The sequence below is a fragment of the Typha latifolia genome, chromosome 9, assembly GCF_019914945.1.
Source record: "Typha latifolia isolate L0001 chromosome 9, TyphaL0001v2, whole genome shotgun sequence".
Lineage (NCBI taxonomy): Eukaryota > Viridiplantae > Streptophyta > Magnoliopsida > Poales > Typhaceae > Typha > Typha latifolia.
The window spans coordinates 5,387,440-5,394,029 of NC_133094.1; positions in this window are offsets into that span (position 1 = coordinate 5,387,440).

Below are 6,590 nucleotides of genomic sequence, written 5' to 3' on the forward strand. Positions count from 1 at the left end.
CGATGGGTTGTTTGTACATCAGTTTTATAAATTACTATGATTTATTAGTGATTGATTTGATCCGAGTTTAGATACGTGATTTTTTTACCCTTGGGATTTTTCTACGTTAAAATCTTGGTGTCCATCTTTGCTTTATTCTTTTATTATTATTCCGCATCCTTTACTTTAGCAAGGGTTGAGAATCATGTTGAGTTTAGATACATACGCGTATCTAGTGTTTTCAATTGGTATCAATGCAAAGCTATCTTATTTTAACGAAAATCCAAAGAAGCATGGATTTTCATAGAGATGGACAGTTCTTAACTATATCTTTAATTCTTGATAGAGAGAGTTATGGCTATTGGAAGAAAAGGATGAGAGCCTTTATGAAGTCAATAGATGAAAGCGTTTGATTGTCATAGTAAAAGTTTAGAGTGCATTAATGCACTTAGTAGACAACAAGCTTGTCGAAAAATCTGTTGAGTCTTGAGAGAAATCGACTATGAGAAAATTCGCTAGAATAGCAAGATTATAAATTTTATTTTTAGTTGTGCTTCATCGAATGAATTTTGTCAGATTTCTACTTGCGAAATATCTAAGAATGCATGGGATATTCTTGAGACTACTCATAAGGGGACATTTGTAGTCAAGATATCTAAGCTACAACAAACTTTGAAGCCCTCCATATGAAGGAGAATGAGTCTTTTTATGAATTTTATGCAAAGCTCAGCGATATTGTGAATTCAAGTTTTAATTTAGGCGAAGAAATTCCTAAAAATAGAATTGTCAGAAAAATTCTTAGATCCTTGCCTAAAAGTTTTCAAACCAAAGTCATTGCTATTAAAGAAAGTAAGGAGATAGACTCAATGAAAGTAGAATAACTAGTAGGCAACTTGATCTTTGAGTCTTCTCATCAGAAATCTTGAAAATCTGAAGGTCTTGCCTTAACAACGATTAGATATGAAGATGAGGAGTCTAATAAGGATTAGACCCTAATGTCATGGATCTTTTCATGAAAAAATTTAAGAAACTTTCAAGGAAATCGAAAAGCCACGGTAACAAGCAAAGCCATAGAGAAGAACATATATTCTTGTGAATCCTCTGTTAATCCTTGTTCTAAATTCTTGTGAACCTTTTGTTAATTCTAGTTCTAAATTCTTATTATAAATGCCAAGGGTATGGTCACTTTGCTCATGAATGCCCAACTTGCCTTAAAAAAGGGCAAGACTTTGCAGGTCACTTGGGATGATTCTCGATCATGACAACTCTCAATCCAAAAAAAAAAAGTTTATATTACTTTCACTACTTCGTTATATCTAGAACTTTCTAATGATTCTTTAAGTATAGATGAATAGGATCCAAATATGACAGATTCTAAAATGATTTAGAATTACAACAAGCATACAATGAGTTATATCAAGAGTCATATAAACTGAAAAGGATAAATGTAAAACTCTTAACCAAGTTGAAAGGAGCTGAATTTGAAAAGGAAAAGTTTAAAGACAAATACAAAGAAGAGCATGAACATTTAGTCAAGATAATGAATCAACTAAATGAACTAAATGAGAAACTAAAAGAAGGAGAACTAGAACGAGAACTTCTTACAAAAGAAGTGATTTTTTTAAAGGAAAAACAAAAATTGATGAAATTTTGGATGCCCAAATTAGGGGCAAAGATAAATAAGGTATTGGTTTTGCAGAAAATTCATCTAACATTAAAACTATTTTTGTATTTGAGAGTATCAAAAGAATGATTTTAATGTTAGATTTGTGTATTTCATGTTAGATGTATTTTCTGCAAAATAAATCCTAAAATACACAAATGATCAACCAATCCAAAATAAAAATCTAAAACTAAAAATAAGATATATATATATATATATATATATATATATATATATAGCTAGGGAATATAATAAATAACTAAACTCTCCCTAGTTAGCATATCTCACTAAGGGATCAGTCAATAGCACCACATTAAAGGGGTGTCAAAAGATCTTTTTTCCTATTCCAAACTTATTTAGTTTTTAACCCATAATAAAAAATATGCTTGCGTATTTGGCAAAAATTATAATGTGTCCTAATGTGTCCTTTTAACTACACAATGATGACAAATAAGAATAAATCTATTATTTTTTGCTTTACTAAGAGTTTTAATGTTTAGACTTTACCTTCTTTTTTTGCACATATCCTATGTCATAAGATTTCTTGGTACTCTGAGATACTTTACATTTTGCTTTCCTTAGTATTTCATGTTGTGTATTTCATGTTGATCATTTGTGTATTTTAGGATTTATTTTGGTGTTTAATTATTTTGAGTTTCTCATTTTCATTTTTGCTTTTGATTATAGTTTGCTTTATTTAAAAACAAAATAATTGGAAAATTAAATTTTTTGATGCTCTTATTGAATTAGAGTGACTCTTATGATATGAAGTCGTCTTCTTATAGAGTTATTGTTGAAGTCATAGTCACTTGTATTAAGATTTAATATATTATCTCTAATTATTTTGTTTACTTTTAAATATAATTTATCATTTTTATGCTCATCCATTTTAGTTATTGTGATTCCTATTTTGTGTGAGCATCATCTCATAGAATGTTCTTTAGATATCTTACTCATTATGTTGATATTTATTATTTAGCATTTTGACTTAATTTCACCCTCTCAATATTTCTTCTTGTTAAAAGAACAATGACTATTACATGATTAGTGTAAAAGTCATCTTATAAATGCACCTCTGTATCATTCATACCTCATCTATATTTTCAATATAGTGTATTGCAAGAAAAGGGCTACCTAACTCGTGTGTGAAAGTTGTGATTGCACCAAAATAGTTATTTGATATAAAAAAATAAGTAAAGAAAATGAAAAAAAATATATTTTTGAATTGAAACATGAGATTGTTAACTATGTTTGGTTCAACTTTAGTTTAATGTCTCATTTTGATGTTTGATGTCTTAGAATTGCTTAATATTTTCATGTTTTACTAGAGCGAATTATTAAAATACAATAATTATATTTTTTGGATGACCAAATCGTTTAGTCTATAATTGATAAAAATATTTGTTCATCTATTACATCTTGACTTTATAATGAGCTTGACTTTTTTTCATAAGCCAATTTGAAATTCTTGAGTCTATCGACCAAAACTACTTGAATATGATATGTGAACTCAAATATTAAATCTTTTGATTTGTGAATTATTTTTTATTTTGAATACTTAGAATTTTGATTTGAGACTTAGAATAGTTTTATGCGTTTCTAGAATTTTTTGGATGAAAAGCGTGTAAAATAGACTATAATTTTGAGGGGAAGCATGAGTCCTTGAATGATTATATAAATCAAATAAAATTCTGAGTGACATTTGCTATCATATTTTACTATTTTCTCCTTATAGTGATTATATTATTTATCAGTTTATGACAAAAAATGGGAGCCTACTATAGTAAGCATTTGACGCAGTCCTTTTGGTTCTCGTTTTTGTTACGAACTGAACTAATCTGATCCGCAACCATTCTGGACTCAACGAAACTCGTAACTTTCGAAGGGATCTACGAACAATCTAATCCACGGATCCTCCTGAATTTTGGATATGTTGTTGCTCTTGGAGAGGCTTTCCAATGAATTTAAGATCACAGGATTTGGACAATTAGATCTCAAGATATCGACCAAATAGTAGCTGAAGATCAATTAGATCCTAGCTTAATAACCCTCCAATGGCTAGATAGATATTAGGTTTACTCCTTGGTGTGAAGGGGGAGAAGTTATTGTAGAAGAGGGGGGGTGGGGGTGGGGGTTAGAAGCTGGAAAAGGTTGATCAAAGACTTGGGTGGTAGAAGAAGGGAGGTGGAAGAGGGCGCCAATGGCTAGAGACAAGTAGAGAAAGAGATAAAGGCCAAAGCCAATTCAATTATCCAAGATTTTTTTCTTTTTTTTCCAATTAGGTTTTCTCCACATATTTATAGAGGCTCACTCTAGGAACCCAAATAACTAAATTAAAAACCTAATAAACCAACTAAACTAGTCTTCTCTATCTTCTTGGATTAACCCTTCGTTTTGCCACTTATCTTCTCGGATTAACCCTTCATTTCGCTGCAGATAGATTCTGGATATGGAGAAGTCATGAATACCAAAGTTGTAGATCTGAAGGTTAGAGATCTTACACAACTTGTTTTTTTATTATTTGGATATCTGTAAAATATTCTACAAATATTTTTTTCAAAACTGTGCAGAGTTGGATTTAGCTAATTAAATAAAATTCCAACCTACTAAGACTCTAACTAAATCAAATAAGATAATTAGACTCAATCCAATGAGCCCAATCTCTCTTGATGTGATCTGATCTAACCCGCCCGCATCAATCCACTAGGCTTCTGACCACCTTGTCCTCAAGGTGTCTATGGTGGTTTCCAAACCTTATGTAGTTGCTTCACCAATTGTGCATCTTTTTCAGTTTGTCCATGCTCTTCCCATGATTGTCCTCCATGTTCCATGAGCATAATGTGTTAGGTTTTTATTTGTTGGCAATTGTGTACAAAATATTCTAAGTGTATTTTTTTTATGTATATGAGCTTTACACAAGTCTAGAATATCTCTGGTTTGAGAAATTGCAAGATTATTAGAGAAAAGCCGTCGAGTTCATACCGCGTTCACAAACGCATTCGAACGCGGGTACTGTGTTCACACAGACAGAGAGTCGCATTCACAAACGCGCTCAACGCGGCACCGCGCTCACACATGCATGCAGAGCCGCCACAAACGCGTTCGAACGCAGTACCGCGTCACACGATAGAGAGCCGCGCTCACAAACGCGTTCAAACGCGGAACCGCGCTCACACTGACCGAGAGCTGCGTTCACAAACGCGCCGAACGCAACTTGAAGAATTCAAGTTGTCGCGTCGAACGCACTCGGCCCGTTCGAACGCACTGAGTTCAAGTCAAACGCACCCGGCCACGTTTGAATGCACCAACGAAGTTTGATAAAATTGGACTTTCGTGAGTACGATAAGACTTAGATTTGGCTCTATCTTGGAGATCATATATAAGGATTGTGATGCCCTATCTTGAGGGTGGTTGAAGAAGCATTATTGAAGGAGACTTCTTGAGGCTACATCGGTTCTTCAACTAACAAGGTTCCACTCATCTACAAAACCTAATCTTTCGTCTTAAGGGCTATCTAGACAAAAGATCAATCTCGAGGGTTACTGAGGTTGGACTTCAATCACGAGAAGCAGTGAATCGTGGGTTCTAGCGAGCAAGACTGAGAGGAACAAAGTCGTTTGGATCGACGGGTTGTTTTGTGAGTCAGTCTTGTAACTGCTACTATTCTAGTGATTAGTTTTGATCCGAGTTTGGATCCGCGGTTTTTTCCCGTTTGAGTTTTTCCACGTTAAAATCTTATCGTTCATCTCTGCTTTCATTCTTAATATTTCTACGGACTTTTACTTAAGCGAACGAGTGATATCATTGCCTAGTATTTAGATATATACTTGTGTCTAGGGTTTTTTCAATTGGTATCAGAGCAGGTTCTCTCACCTTTGAGAGAGATCAGATAGACATGGATTTTCATAGAGATGGACCATCATCTATTAGACCTCCTATCCTAGATGGATCAAATTATAGATATTGGAAAGCTAGGATGAGAGCTTACTTGAAGTCTATAGATGAACGAGTATGGTTTGCCATTGTGAACGGTTGGAGTCCACCAATGTACATGGCGGATGATAAACTTGCTGATAAGCCGATAGAGTTATGGGATAGGTCAGAATATGAAAAAGTTGGATGGAATAGCAAGGTAATAAATGCAATTTTTAGTTGTGTTTCCTCAGAAGAATTTAGAAGAATCTCTACTTGTGAGATAGTAAAAGAAGCTTGGACGATCTTAGAAACTACTCACGAAGGAACTATGGCTGTAAAACTTTCTAAACTTCAAAGGTTGACTATTAGTTTTGAAACTCTACGTATGGAGGAGAATGAGACATTTGATGAGTTTTATGCAAAGCTGAGTGATACAGTCAACTCTAGTTTCAACCTAGGAGAGAAAATTCCTGAAAATAAAATTGTCCGTAAGATCCTTAGGTCTCTTCCAAAGAGATTTCAGGCGAAAGTTACAACTATGGAGGAAAGTAAGGACATTGATTCTATGAAAGTTGAACAATTAATAGGAAATCTATAAACATTTGAGTCCAGCCTTTCAAAACCGAGGAAGTCCAAAGGGATTGCCCTAGTTGAACAAAGTATAGAGGAGTCTGATGATGAATGTGATTTAGATGTTGAGATGTTGGCCATGTTCGTCAAAAGTTCAATAAATTCTTTCTAAGCCAAACAAATTGAATGCTGAAAAACTTAAGAAAAGCAAAGCATTTGTGAAAAAAAGAATACTCATGAGTTCGAACACATGTGTGAGCAACAACGGTGTCAAACAGAAAAATAAGAATTCTGAGAATAAAGTTCGATGTTTTGAATATTCTGGTTTTGGACACATAGCACAAGAATGCCCTAATCTCCTTAAGAAAAAGGGTAAAGCTATGAAAGTTACTTGGGATGACTCAGATGAATCTGATGATGATTCTGGAAAAGACGAAGAAAACTTTATTGCTTTTGCCTCTTC